A 14,601-nucleotide genomic window follows, 5' to 3' on the forward strand; every position below is an offset into this window, starting at 1 on the left:
GAGGTCAGTGGCTGTCCTTCTTAGCTGCTCTGGTGACAATGGCGATTGTTTGGACTCTAGTACAGGCTGGCTACCTCTGGAGACCCTAAAGTGTGTTCACAGAAAAAGTAAATTAAAACATCCCACTGACAAATTTGACCATCCCACTGAGAATGCAGAAAGAAAAGCAGCAGGCCTCAGTGGTCTGGAAGACACAATGCCTTGTCTAAGCAAATGGCTCAGACCCCCATGGCCCTTACGCTTTCTCCTTGCAGCCATACTTACGGCTCCACAGAAGGTTCTCACAGCTAAAGAAGAAAAGATGATGACGGGCCAGACGTATAGGTGGATCTACACGGCATCCTGGCACCAACAAGAAGCAGATGGCACTCCTTATAGACCTGCTCAGGGGTGGCCCTAAAAGATAGTGGGGATGGAAAATCGAAGTAGTTATAACTTTTGGCAGTGCAAAGACTTTGGCTCTTGCCAGATTAGAAGACTGGTGACAAGGGGGTGTGGGGAGAGGTGGATCTCTGGGAATGGGTACAAAGGGTAAAGCCATCTGTGTCCTGTGAATATACTCACCAAGGGCATTTACTGCAGACAAAGTTCCAAACAAGCAAACAGACAAGACAGTCTGTCTGAGGAATGTGAGTCCTTTTTCCAGATGACCCTGTGTTTGCTCCATAGGCAGAGTGGTCATGGCAGCAGGGGTAGCTGGCATAACGGGTCCAATATAGATGTTCCCTTACCAAAGCTGCTTGAGCTCTCACCATTGCTAAGACCACCCTGCCAAGACAAAGGGAGCCGATATAAGCCTCTAAAGTGGGACCATTCCTTACGGGACTGACAGCTACCTGGCTGCAGGATAATTACGTTGGACCCCTTTTATTATGGAGAAGGTCAGGTTTTGTCCTCATGGGGAAAAGATACCCATTTCATTTATAGAATTCGCTTTCTGTACCCACAATGGTTTTGCCATCACTATCATTTAGGACTATGTAAAGAGCTTTAGCTATTACCATGGTGTTTCACACAATATTGATTCCAATATGGAACTCATTGTATAAGAACAAACATATAACCTGGGGCTCAAATACAGAATTCACTAGTGTTTCCATATACCCTATCGTCCAGAAAGAGCTGACTGGGTATCTATTACAAATTATTAGCTGTCTATTACAAATTAGCTATCTATTACAAGTTATCCCTATACTTATTTTAAAACAACAAACATTATATCCCAGTTTCTCGATGGGTCCAGAATATAAGCATGGCTTAGCGGGGTACCTCCGACTGAGGGTTGCTCACAAGGTGCAGTCAAGATAAAGCCAGGGATGTCGTCTTCTCAAGTCTTGACTAGAGGAGGAGTCACTCACTCACACGACTGCTGGCAGGCTTCAGGTCCTGTCTGGCTGTTGGCCAGGGACATCAGTGTCTTGCCATGTGGACCTCATCAGAGAGCGGCTCACAACTCAGCAGCTGGACTCCATCAGGACAAGCAGACAGACAGCGAGATAAAGCCTGCAAGACAGAAGCCAGAATCTTTGTAATCTAATCTTAGACATGGCAGCCCTCACTTTTACTACATTCTATTCACTGAAGCAAGTGACTAAGTCCAGCTCACATTCAACAGGAGGAAAATATACAGGGGCATCAATACCTGGAAACAAGGACTTTATGACTTCATGCCATCATTTATTTTGTGCCTCCTTGAGATATCAAATCCAATTCTCCCACTTTCCCTATAAATCCAATGTGTGTGCGTGCTTGTGTGTATTATTTTAGCTCACTGAGAGACCCTCCTGCCTCCATCTCATTGAGCTCTACTGCTTACAGTCAGTCTAGAAGTCCCTTTCTCTCTTGAAAATCTCCCTTCCCTGAAGATAAAAGAGGGAGAGGTCAACACAGTGCCATGATTATACATGATACTAGATAAATATTTGCTTCCACATGCCAGCTCAAAGCCAAGTATTCAATTCCTTCTCACCCAAACAATCTCCCCACTTCCTGTTCCTACAGAGTGTCTTGGTTGAATTGCATAACTAAGCAAACTCCATCTGAATCTATTGAAAAACAAAGAAGAGTCATCAAGTATAAAGGCCTACACAACTTTGGGCTTCCCTGGTAGATCAGCTGGTAAAAAATTCTCCTGCAATGCAGGAGACCCTGGTTCAATTCCTGGGTTGGGAAGATCCCCTGGAGAAGGGATAGGCTAGGCTACCCACTTCAGTATTGATGGGCTTCCCTGGTGGCTCAGATGGTAAAGAATCTGCCTGCAATGCAGGAGACCTGGGTTCGCTCCCTGGGTTGGGAAGATCCCCTGGAGGAGGGTGTGGCAACCCACTTCAGTATTCTTGCCTGGAGAATCCCCATGGACAGAGGAGCCTGACGGGCTCCATGGGGTCACAAAGAGTCAGACACGACTGAGTGACAAAGCAAAGCACAAACATCTTCATTTCAACTCAGTTATATACTCAATTATTGAGTGGTTAGCATTTTCCAGGGATGACACCAGTGATTGTTGTTATTGAGGGAATATAAAAAGTCTGGACCAAGAGTTCTCAGAGTGTGGTCCCAGAAGCAGCAGCAGCAGCCTCATTTAGGGATGTATTACAAATGAAAATTGCCAGACTGTACCTGGGACCCAACTGAATCAGAAACTCTGGGGATGGGAACCAGAAATATGTATTTGAACAAGTTTCTCACGTGTTCTGGTGCATGCTCAATGTGGAGAACATTTGCTCTAGAATGATGGCGTTTAATTCTGGTTGCCCTCATTATCACCTGGGATGCTCTTTCAAAATAGCAAAGACAGGTTCCACCACTGACCAGTTGAATCACAACCTCTGGGGGTGAGACCTGAGCCCTGGAAGATTTTTAAAGCTTCTCAGTTACTTCTGTTGAGCAGCCAAGTTTGGGAACCTTTGATCTAAAGGCCCACATTCAGTATAGTCATGAATTGTAAATAATGAATGCAAATCAAACTGGGATAGCATTTTAGAATAAAGAGACTAAAAAACGCTATAGATAAGTAAAGAGTAACCTGAAATAATGCTGGATGCTATAGCAGATACACTTCCAAAGCACTGGTGCCATAACATATATTTCTTATTCTTGCTACAGCCTAGTGCAAGATCTGCAGGTCTCTGATTCATGCAGCCACTCAAGAGACCCAGCTCCTTCCATCTTGTGGCTCCATCCTCCTCTAGGTCCTTAGAGTCCATCCCATTCAGCAGGTGGATGAGGAAGAAGAGTAAGGATCTCAGGTTGTGTGGCCCTCTTCAAACTTCATGGGAGGGTGTGAACCCAGAAAGAAGAACCTGAGAGGGCTTTAGCAGGCAGTCCAGTGGCATCATTGTGATTTTCTGCAAGGGACTGTCATCAAATATCTTGAACAAATGAATTGCAAGTTTGTAGGAAACATATGAACTTTGCATTCCCATTAGTTATATATGGACTTCCCATGCTTTTCCAAAAAAAGGCAAATAAAGAAGTTATATAGCTGGATCCCCTAGTTGGATAACTTGAATACAGAAAAAGCATGAACATTTTGAGGACACAGTGAAAATAGCAGGTTTTGAGGAGAAAGTCACAATAAAGGAAAGAGGAGGAGGAGACTGTTGGAACCTTCTGGAGGTCTTGAAGAAAGTAATTTTACAAGTCTAAATATATCTGAGATGTTTAGGATAGGAAGATGACCAGACAACTGTGCCTGTGACTGTTTCCCTACACACGTTATGTATATTCAAGCAAGCTCTCCATATGTTGTGGGGTGTGCCCTTTCTCAGTTATGATAAGCACTTGGCATCGGAATATGCTGGAGAGGTTGCATGAGCTGCCTTCTGGGTCATGTAGTGGCAAGTTAAGGGCAGCCACGATGAGCTGTGAGTGGTTAGGAAAAGGCAGTGGTTCTTTGGGAGCTGAGAGAGTTATTTACAACACTTGGGGTATTTTAGGCAAACCACACTAAAACCTGACTTTTTCAAACATGCGCCAACAGAGGTTTCAAAATTGGCCAGAGATGATGGTTCTTGGGTCTAGGGCAAGTTAACTACATCTCCTGGAATTAGATTTTTGAAGTGTGCTTCTATTCATTGATTCAAGAAAGGCACATGGAGAAGCTAATGTTTGCCAGAAACTGTCATGCCCTGGGGATGCAGCTGTGATCAGCACAGAATGTGCACTCTGCCTTCTCTGAGCTTGCACTTGATAGGGACAGTGTATGAATAACTGACTTTCACAGTGCCGTGTGATAAGTCTTTTGTGGGATCCTAGAGGATGCTCAAGGTAGTAATGACCTAGTCTTTGGAGGAAAGCTTGTGCTTTTTATAATATTTATATTTATAATTGTGCTTGACTGTAAATAACTGACTCCTTCTCCTCACCTTAACCTCTTCCCAGGAAGGGGGGAAATGGTGGCTTTAACAGTTAAGAACTTATTATTTCCAGAAGCAGGTGGTCCAGAGTTACATGACAGCTCAAAGATGACATCAGGGCTTTTGCTCAGTCATTCTCAGCATATGGATTGTGTCCTCGTAGTTGCAAAATGGCTTTTAAAATTCTAGGCGGTGGTTCCCCATTCCAGGCAGTATGTGGAGGAAGATCAGATGGCAAAATGCCAGAGGAACCTGTTGGGAGGTTTCCAGAGTCTCGGTCCAGCACCTTCTTATCTTTTTGGCCAAAGCTGTGTCCCGTAGCTACTCTAGATGCTAGAGTCATGAGAAATGTAGCTTTTGGCTCAAAACTCTGCCTCATAAGGCTGAAGTGGACTTGTGTTCATCAGGAAGAAGCCAAAGTAGCTACAGGGGAGGTGATTCCAGCAACCTGTGCTGGGGGCTGGAGTAGGTGAAGGAAGCAGGCGCCATGTCGTGGCCTTGATGGGTTTTGTGTTTGTTTTTGGATCTCTTAGCACTCTGGCAGTTTCAGGTGACCACAAGGCCTGAGCAGGTAAGGAGACCTGCTGAAGGCTGAATTCTCCCCCACTTCTCCCCATCTGGGGCAGAACCACCTGCCAACAGGCCTGACATGCTCTGCATTGGATGCAACAGGGAACTGCATTGCCCTCCCTCACGCTCATCTTCAGAGAAGACCTCAGAAACACAACCATTCCCACGTAAAGCATTTGAGTGTTTTTTCACATCATACAAATTCCTCCCAGCAAACCTGGAGGAAAAGAAAATGTGTGGTCCCAACATAAGGATAAGGAAACAGAAAGCAGAGAGGGTGGGCACTTGCCCAGGGCCACACTGCAGGTTAGCAGCAGACACTGGCCTAAGGTGCAGAGTGTCTGCTTCTCTCCTATCCAGGTCAGGTGTGGATGCCCATGAGTGCCCGTGTTGAGCGGGGCTGAGCTGAAAGCCTGGCTCATGTGAGCCGGAGGATCGGAAAAGGAGGACAGATGCCCTGGGGCCACAGTCAGTCATGGTGTCCACCAGGAGGGTTGATAGGGTTGAGACAGCCCACAGGCAGAGGCTCCAGGATGGCTTTCCTGGCCCCAGCCTGCCAGGATGGCTCCTCCTTGGACAAGTTCTCCCTTCTCCCCATCAACCCAGCTGGTTCTCTTCCCTTCACATGGGGCCTGAGAAAGTTGACCGTCTTCTCTTCGGTCCCTTTTTGCTCTCAATTCCTGCTGAGCCTCCAAGGCTGTGAGCAGGGTTTGGGGGGAGCCGCTCGGAGCAGCCTTGGGATGGAACAGCCCTGGTGGTCCCCTGGCACTTTCCCTTTTCCTCCCTTCTCTCCCAGCCATGGCTCTGGGTGTCTCCTCTGTCCTGTCCACACCTGGCAGCCATGGCCTTACTGTTAGTCGCTGAGAGGAACTTTCACACTTCCACCTGGAGCATGCCTGATCCTTAAGATCACGCTCTAAGCTGGGTCTCCACAGAGGCTCACGGAGATAGCTGCAGATGGAGCGTGCTGAGCTGTGTTCCCTGGTCTGCAATCCTCACCTGGCTCCTGCGAGGCCTTCTCATGACTCTGGACTCAGTGTCTCCTCCCCTGTCTCAGGTTCACCAGACTTAGAGGATCCCTCTCCAGGGCCCATGGGTCTCAAAGCATCAACCCCCGCTACAGTGTACTACCCATGCATGTCTTCCTCCTCCCTCCCCTCACATTGTGCGTGTGCTTAGTCATTCAGTCATGTCTGACTCTTTGCGACCCCATGGACTGCAGCCTGCCAAGTTCCTCTGTCCATGGCAAGAATACTAGAGTGGGTTGCCATCCCCTTCTCCAGGGGATCTTCCTGACCTAGGGATCGAACCCAGGTCTTCTGCATTGCAGATGGATTCTTTACCATCTGAGCCACAAGGGAAGCCCCTTGCATTCTCCAGATCTAAATGGTGCCTGGCAACTTAAGTCCTCTACATATACTGGATGAATCAAGGATGCATTATGGTACAGCCCATTCTGAAAGCATGTGGAAAAAACCTTTGTCACATCCTTGAGGTGCCTTATCCTGAAGAAGTTGCTGAGAGAGAAAGAAAGAACCACAGCCCATGTTTGTTGAGCACTTCGTATATGCCAGGCACTGTCACAAGCTCTTTGCAGGTCATCGAATCTTCCCTTTTGCTCCTCAGAAAACAGAGGCATAGAAAGGTTTAGTAAGTTGCTCAAGGTCCCACAGCCAGGAAGTGGTGGAGGTATTTCAACTGTGGAGCTCAAGTGATTAACCCTTTAGCACATGTGCTGCATTTTTAGTGCCAGTTCCCCACCCTCCCAGCCAAGCCAGAGCCTTCACATGGATCAATTAGACAAAAAGGCAAGACATAGCCTGCCCAGCCCTTGCCACTCCTCCCTGCTCCAGTGCTAATGCGGGAGTGAGAGGTCGGAGGGAGGGCTGGGGCCCGGGTGGGAAGGAGAGCTGGGGAGACTTCCAAAGAATAGCTGCGTCCTCCGCAGCACTCACGGCTGAGAAACCGGGGCTGTTCCTCCTCCGAGATCCCACCAGATCGGGGCGGGGAGCAGTGGCTGGGTGGAGACCCAAGCAGGGTGAGAAAGGTGCCGCAGCGTCCCCATCACCTGAGGAGAAAGGTGACTCCTGTTTATCAATCAAGGCTGGGCTGGGAACAGGTCTCAATGGCTCAGCGCTCTGGCTTGGGGAGCAGAGCCAGTTGCTTCCTCCCAGTGGAGGTAGGAACTAGAACCACCCAGGCAGGCGTGAACATCTCCTTCCATCCAAGGTGCTCCCACAGTCTCTGACATGCCACCATTGGCGAGAGATTTGGAAATGTTTTTCCCTTCGTTTCCTTTCAAGATAAATGTTTATGTCATCTTAGAACTTGTTGAGAAAAGCATACAGGTTCCTTATCTCAGTTGCATCTCCCAGGATGGGTGTGAAGCCTGAAGGCTTATGAGAGTTATTGGAGCACCCAAGTGATGCAGCTGTTTGTCTCCCACACAGAGTCTCTGGGTCCCACTTCTGATTGGCTGCAGAACCTGGGTCGCTCACCTACCCTCCCACTGCCTCAGCTCTCTGCCTGCAAATGGGGTGACGATTGTACCTATTCATAGAACTGTCAGAATTAAATAAGTGACCTATGTGATTGGCACCACGCAGCGGCCTCTGACACACGGCAAGCAGTAATGTAAGCATCAGCTGTTATCATTATCCCATTTTACGGGTGAGGGAAAGTGAGGCTCAGAGAGGTGAAGTGACTTTCCCCGGGTCACAGAGCCAGTTGGTGGCAGAATGAAGATCCAGTCTCTGTAACTTGATCTTCCAACTTCAAGCCTGACGATCCACAGTGAGGAGGGTACCCCCTCCATCATCCTGCCAAAACAGCAATATTCCTTGTCTTTGGGACAAGACCAGAGGTACCCGGTGGGGAGTATTAAAAAGATGATGGGAAGAGAGAGGAATACTTGTTCACATTCTTCTGTGTACCACACTGTTCAGATCGGGGATTGGCAAACCTTTTTCTTTCCAGGGTCAGGGTCAGATAGTAAACAGTCTTTGTGGGCCATCTGTTCTCTGCTATAACTACTCAATCTCTGCTGTCGGAGCTCAAAAGCAGCCACAGGAAAGACGCAAATAAAAGTGCATGGCTGTGTTCCCATAAAGCTTTATTTATGAACACTGCAATTTGAATTTCATATAATTTTCATCTATTATGAAATAGTACTCTTCTTTTTATTTTTTCCAGCCATTTGAAGATGTAGAAACCATTCTTGGCTTGAGGGCCACACAAAAACAAGCGGTGTGCCAGGTACCCGAGGGTAGTGTGCTGACCACAGAGGTAGAGAGGCTGAGAGTGAGTGAATGCTGTCAGTACCGCTGAGACTCATTTTACAAAAGAGGAAGCTGAGACTCTGGGAACTTCCTAACAGGCCCAGGAAACAGGCTGAGCCCACACTCTCAGACTTGGTTGTTTGGGTCCCCTCTGCGTTTGTCAACACTGTGTGGAGACGTCGTGAGACCCACCCTTTACGGGACAAGAGAAGGTGTCCTCGTGGAGGTGCCGCTTCGGTGTATGAAGGCATTTCCTCTGGTACTTGGGCCCTTTGAGAAAGCGCCAATTAGCTGGTATCTAAGGACTGATGCTGAAGCTGAAGCTCCAATACTTTGGCCACCTGATGCGAAGAGCTGACTCGTTGGAAAAGACTCTGATGCAGGGAAACATTGAGGGCAGGAGGAGAAGGGGGCGACAGAGGATGAGATGGTTGGATGGCATCACCGACCCAATGCACATGAATTTGAGCAAACTCTGGGAGAAAGTGAAGGATGGGGAAGCCTGGCTTGCTGCAGTCCGTGGGGTCTCAAATGATCGGACATGACTTAGGGACTGAACAACAGCAGCAACAAGGAGGTAGGGGGCCCCAGCCAGGGCCCTGGGCGAGCACCATAGTCCTGACTTGGCATGCGGCACAGGGACAGTGTTCTATCTAAACAAAACGGTCTCTGAGCTCCGTGGCACTTGTGACGAGACCCACCGCTTCCGGAGCTGTACTCAGCAAGATGGAGGTTGGGAGGGCTCCCTGGCAGGTAGCCCTCATGGGCTAACCCAGAAAGGTGGCTTGGTCTTCAGGACATCGGCATTGTAGTGTGCAAGTGGCAACAGAACATGAGTGAGAGATGCATGTCTACAAGACAAAACTGCCATGAGGTTTCCTGGAAGGTGTGGCTGAGACTGGGAGGGTTTCCCAGAGGCCATCTGGCCTTTGTCTGGCTCTGGAGAGCGGGGAAGAGCCAGACAAAGGCCAGATCATTTTCCACACATGAGGCCTTGGGCACGTGCGCTGCGGAGCCAGCTGAGAGGCTGGGGTCTGGAGCCGGCCCTTCCTCCCCGGTGCACACCGGAGGACCCTGAGGGTGCCCTGAGCCGGAGCTGCTGCTCCAGCTGAGCAGAGCCTCACCATGCCTGTTGCCCTCAGGCCCGAGCTTGCTTAGTCTTCCCCAGAGAAGAAAACGGCCCCACCTTGTGCAATAGGTACAGCCTGTTCTGGAATCTTCCACAAGCCAAGCCTGACTGAGTGTGGTCCCCAGTCATGGGGACCTGGGCACTGGGCTGTTTATTGTGTATCCTTTTAATATTGTTGTAATAGAAATAAACACTCTTACAGTAAGAAAATAGAAAAATATGGATAAGACAAGAGACAAATGAAAAACATTCACAACCCTGCCTCCCAGAGGTAAGTCTGTTTTACTTTTCCTTCCAGTCTTTTTTCTGTGCGTCCACATGTGTGCGCAGGTGTTGCTCATCCAAATGAGACCGTAGGAGGAGTTCTGCTTGGGGAATTCGATTCTTCTTCATTTTTACACTGGAGGTGAGCGCGTTTCCCTGTCCAAATACATTTTTCTTTGCCAGTACATTTGCCCACCATCTCTGTTCAGCAAGCCTTTTTTTCAAAGGTGTGGGGCACTTGGGTTGGGGTCGCAGATCCCGACTGGACCCCAGGATCTGGCCCTTTTTAGGTAAGGGTGCCGGGGCAGGCTCTGTGGTTCTGAGTAATGGAAAAGCCCCAGGCTCGTTCTTTTCAGCAAGAGTTCCTGCCCTAGCCCTGCACTGACTCATCGGGCCATCTTAGACTCGTCAGTTCACCCCTCTGGGCCTCAGTTTCTTTGCCTATAAAACGGGACGGTTGGATTAAGGGCTTTGCCAGTTCTAATGTTCCATGACTAAGCACCTGGAGACTCCCCAGACTCCAGAACTCTCTGGAAGCAATGGCTGCTGAGGGGAAGCTGCTGCTTCTTGGTGGGTAAGCCAGAGTCTGAGCCCTGACGGGCTGAACTGGGGGGTCTCCATCTGGAGGATCTGAGAACCCCCGCCCTGGGGTAGCCAGCGCCCTGTGCGGTGGTTCTCGGCTGGGTTCCCTCCATCTGCTCACTCCCCACCCATGTGGAGAGGGAAGCAGCTGCTCCAGGGCCAGCACTGACCTCACAGCTCCCTCCTTTCTTGGTCATGGTATTCATAGCTGGAACCAGCTGCCAACAGCTGCTGGTTACATTTTGAAATATAAACCATGTGACTGGGCAGGAAGTATGGCCCAAGCTGGTGCTGGGGCCACGCTGCAGAGCTGGTGGGATCTGGGAAGGGCCTAGGGAAGGGTTCTTGGGTAGGCAGGCCCTCCCACCTCCTCTTTCCCACCCTCCTCCTCCTCTCTTCCTTTCTTCCTGGAGCAGCAGCTGGCCTTGGTCAATTAGGTTTGTGGAGATCCTGCCTGTGAAACTTGAAGGCCAAGGCAGCTGCTTCATGGAGGCTTCAAAGGGGCAGGAATATTGTAAAAGATAAGCTGTAGAATCCTTCTCCCCGAGGCCTGGGCTGTTTGCCTTCCACATTCTCTTGTAGAAATAATAGCAGTAAAAACAATCATAGCAACATTGCTACTAGGTAATGAGTGTTTGCTTCTCCCGGCTGGGAGCCAAATGTTTACTTGCTTCCTCTTATAATAGGAAGTCCTCATTAGATATAGTTTTCCAGAGTGAGGTTCTACTATTATTATCCCCATTTTACAGATGAGGACATTAAAACTCAGAAATTAAGCAATTTGCCCAAGGCTGCCCAGCAAATGCAATGGGACTCAGGACTGTCTGACCCCACCCTTCAACTTCCTTGAACTTCCTGCCTCCATTGGTCAGGATCCTCCCAGCATAGCTTCAGGATTTTCTTTCTATGCAGAGATTTCCAGAGACTTCACAATTCTATTGGTCTTGGACATCCGTGTACCAGGTCCTGTACTCACAAGGGTGTACCCTGCTGCTGCTGCTGCTGCTGCTAAGTCGCTTCAGTCGTGTCCGACTCTGTGCGACCCCATAGACGACAGCCCACCAGATTCCCCGTCCCTGGAATTCTCCAGGCAAGAACACTGGAGTGGGCTGCCATTTCCTTCTCCAATGCATGAAAGTGAAAAGTGAAACAGAAGTCGCTCAGTTGTGTCTGACTCTTCTCGACCCCATGGACTGCAGCCTACCAGGCTCCTCCATCTGTGGGATTTTCCAGGCAGGAGTATTGGAGTGGGGTGCCATTGCCTTCTCCAGGGTGTACCCTAGGTGCGTGATATTTGGTCCCCAATGTAGAAGTTTAAAATGTCATTAATAAGATAGGGGCGGACCTAGGATATGTGCTGTGTGTTATGTGTTAAGTTGCTTTAGTCGTGTCCAACTCTTTGCAACCCCATGGATTATAGCCTACCAGGCTCCTCTGTCCTTGGATTCTTCAGGCAAAAATGCTGGATTTGGTAGCCATCCCCTTCTCTGGAGGATCTTTTTGACTGAGGGATTGAATCCGGGTGTCCCACATAGCAGGCAGATTCTTTACCAGCTGAGCTACCAGGAAAACCCAGTCCCAGGATACATTTCTCTTTTTCATGGCATCATGGAAAGAACCCATGTTTTAGAGATATGCCAGATGCAGTTTGAATCTCACCTCTGCCACTTACTAGCTGTGTTGCTCTGGGCAAGTCTCTTATGCTTTCTGTGCCTCAGCATCCTCATCTATGAAATCCAATTCATAGGTTGACTCTCAAGGATTAAAGAGACTGTAGGTAGAGTACCATCACATGTGTGCAGTGTTGCTCAGTCATGTCCGACTCTGCGACCCCATGGACTGCAGCCTGCCAGATTCCTCTGTCCATGGGTATTCTCTATTCTCATCTACCATCACATAGTAGATGCTTAAGTATTAGCTCTTGTAATGACTGAAAGAAGAGTGTCTGGAGTCAGATGGCCTGGGTTTTATCCTACCTTATCTGCTTACCAGTTACATGACCTTCAATTGTGTATTTTTACCACTATGGTCCCCAGGTTCTTCCTCTACTGAATGGGGATAAAAATAGGACTGTTGTAAGGAATAAATGAATGCATACATATGTATCAGAACAACAAATGGCATCTTAGCAAATATTAACTAAGTACATTAGGAAATATTGACACATATTAACTTGCTCAATACATGCTAATTTTATTAATTATTCTTGCTTTATTATTAACATTATTTTGTTTAATATTTATATTTTGTATTTATTTTGTTTTTATATTTATATAAAATATTAACATTATTTTGTTATATTAACATATTTGTTTTGTTTTTATATTGTGTTAAACAAGTTGCCTGGAGGGCTGCAGTCCATGGGGTTGCTAAGGGTTGGACATGACTGAGTGACTTCACTTTCACTTTTCACTTTCATGCATTGGAGAAGGAAATGGCAACCTACTCCAGTGTTCTTGCCTTGAGAATCCCAGGGACGGGGGAGCCTGGTGGGCTGCCGTCTATGGGGTTGTACAGAGTCGGACACGACTGAAGCTACTTAGCAGCAGCAACAGCAGCAAACAAGTTAACATTGTTTTGTTTTTATATTTTTTGTTTTATATTTTATATTTATTTTGTTTTTATATTAACATTATTTTGTTTTATAATAGATAGTTTTACATAAATCATCCATGTGATTTACAGACTCAAAATCCCCTCACTGACTGTCCTGGATGACCATATTTCTGTTCATGGCCCTACACATTAAAATCATCCAAATTTACAACTGCAGAATCATTGAAAAGTTTTCTTTCCCTGCTTACTGTCATCCTGTTGGTTCTTCATGGAATGTTTCTTCCATCAAAACTCTCCTTTCCACTCCCACTGGCTTCATACCTCATCAGTCATCTCCACCTGCTGTGAATGAGTCGAGCTACTGCTCTCCTGGGAGCCACTTTTGATGCAGGGAGAAGACGGCCATGGTGGCAATGGGCACATGGTTCTTCCTCATCCACTCCCCTCTGCTTGGCTATTTCCAATCAATACACCCACATAATCAGGCCCTGAACTTAGATCTGACTACTCCCTTGCTGGAAGAACAGTCAATGATTCCCCATGTCTTTTATTTTACATACAGATTCCTAAGGCTGAGATTGAAGATTTTCCACAGTCTGGTCCAAACCCGCCAGGAGTCACTGTTGTTGACTGTCTACCTTGAGTGTTGATTATGCAATGACTTAACACCCATTCATAGAAGTTCCTCTGTCATTGACTGTTTCAGGATTGTGCAGTCCTAAGCCACGTCTAGTCAAGGCTATGGTTTTTCCAGTGGTCATGTATGGATGTGAAAGTTGGACTATAAACAAAGCTGAGCACCGAAGAATTGATGCTTTTGAACTGTGGTGTTGGAGAAGACGCTTGAGAGTCCCTTGGACTGCAAGGAGATCCAACCAGTCCATCCTAAAGGAGATCAGCCCTGGGTGTTCTTTGGAAGGAATGGTGCTAAAGCTGAAACTCCAGTACTTTGGCCACCTCATGCGAAGAGTTGACTCATTGGAAAAGACTCTGATGCTGGGAGGGATTGGGGGCAGAAGGAGAAGGGGACGACAGAGGATGAGATGGCTGGATGGCATCACCGACTCAATGGACGTGAGTTTGAGTGAACCCCGGGATTTGGTGATGGACAGGGAGGCCTGGCGTGCTACGATTCATGGGGTCACAAAGAGTCAGACATGACTGAGTGACTGAACTGAACTGAAGCCACTTCATATCACTGAGATGTGAGGAGAGATTTGCTCAGGGCTTCGTGGAAAAGAGAAATATCTTCTCCCTCTCTCCTCTTCAACATGAACAACCTAGTCCCTGGATTCAGCTGGCAGCCATCTTGTAGCCATGAGGATGGCCACCTTGAGGGCAGCGTCAACACAGAGCAGAGGAGAAAAGAAAAGAACTGAGAAACAGTCATGGAGCCCTGGTCAAACTATTTCTGGAGTTGCCCTACCTTGAACTTCCTGCCTCTCGGCAGAAAGTGGCAATGATGTTTGCTACTTCCAAGCCTGGCCCCTAAAATGACCCATGCAATTTCCTTGCCCTCTCTCATATCTTGCTGTCTGGTTGAATGCAGAGGCTCCACTGGAAGACCCTGCAGGGGCCTTAAGGCAGGGTTCCATAATCCCTGGGCCACAGACCTCTTAGGAACTAGACTGTACAGCAAGAGGTGAGCGGCAAGCAGGCAAGAGACCAAAACTTCATCTGTATTTACAGCCGCTCCCCTTCGCTTGCTTTACTGCCTGAGCTCCTCCTGTCTGATCAGCGGAAGCACTGGAGTCTCACAGGAGTGCAAACCCTACTGTGAACTGCATATGCAAGGGATCTAGGTTGCATTCTTCTTACAAGAATCATCCTGAAACCAGGCCCTTCACCCTGACCCTCCTGGTCT

At 48.0% G+C, this 14,601-nt stretch overlaps 1 long non-coding RNA gene across 1 annotated transcript in view; it reads right to left on the minus strand.

The window, feature by feature from the left end:
• Window positions 1-1,088: 1,088 nt before the first annotated feature.
• Window positions 1,089-14,601, minus strand: part of LOC129628342 (uncharacterized) — a 33,901-nt gene continuing 20,388 nt past the window's right edge. The window contains exon 3 of the long non-coding RNA XR_008702785.1: window positions 1,089-1,503. This is a non-coding gene — a long non-coding RNA (uncharacterized LOC129628342). The remainder of the gene's footprint in view (window positions 1,504-14,601) is intronic.

This window comes from Bubalus kerabau, chromosome 15 (genome assembly GCF_029407905.1).
Source record: "Bubalus kerabau isolate K-KA32 ecotype Philippines breed swamp buffalo chromosome 15, PCC_UOA_SB_1v2, whole genome shotgun sequence".
Classification (NCBI taxonomy): domain Eukaryota; kingdom Metazoa; phylum Chordata; class Mammalia; order Artiodactyla; family Bovidae; genus Bubalus; species Bubalus kerabau.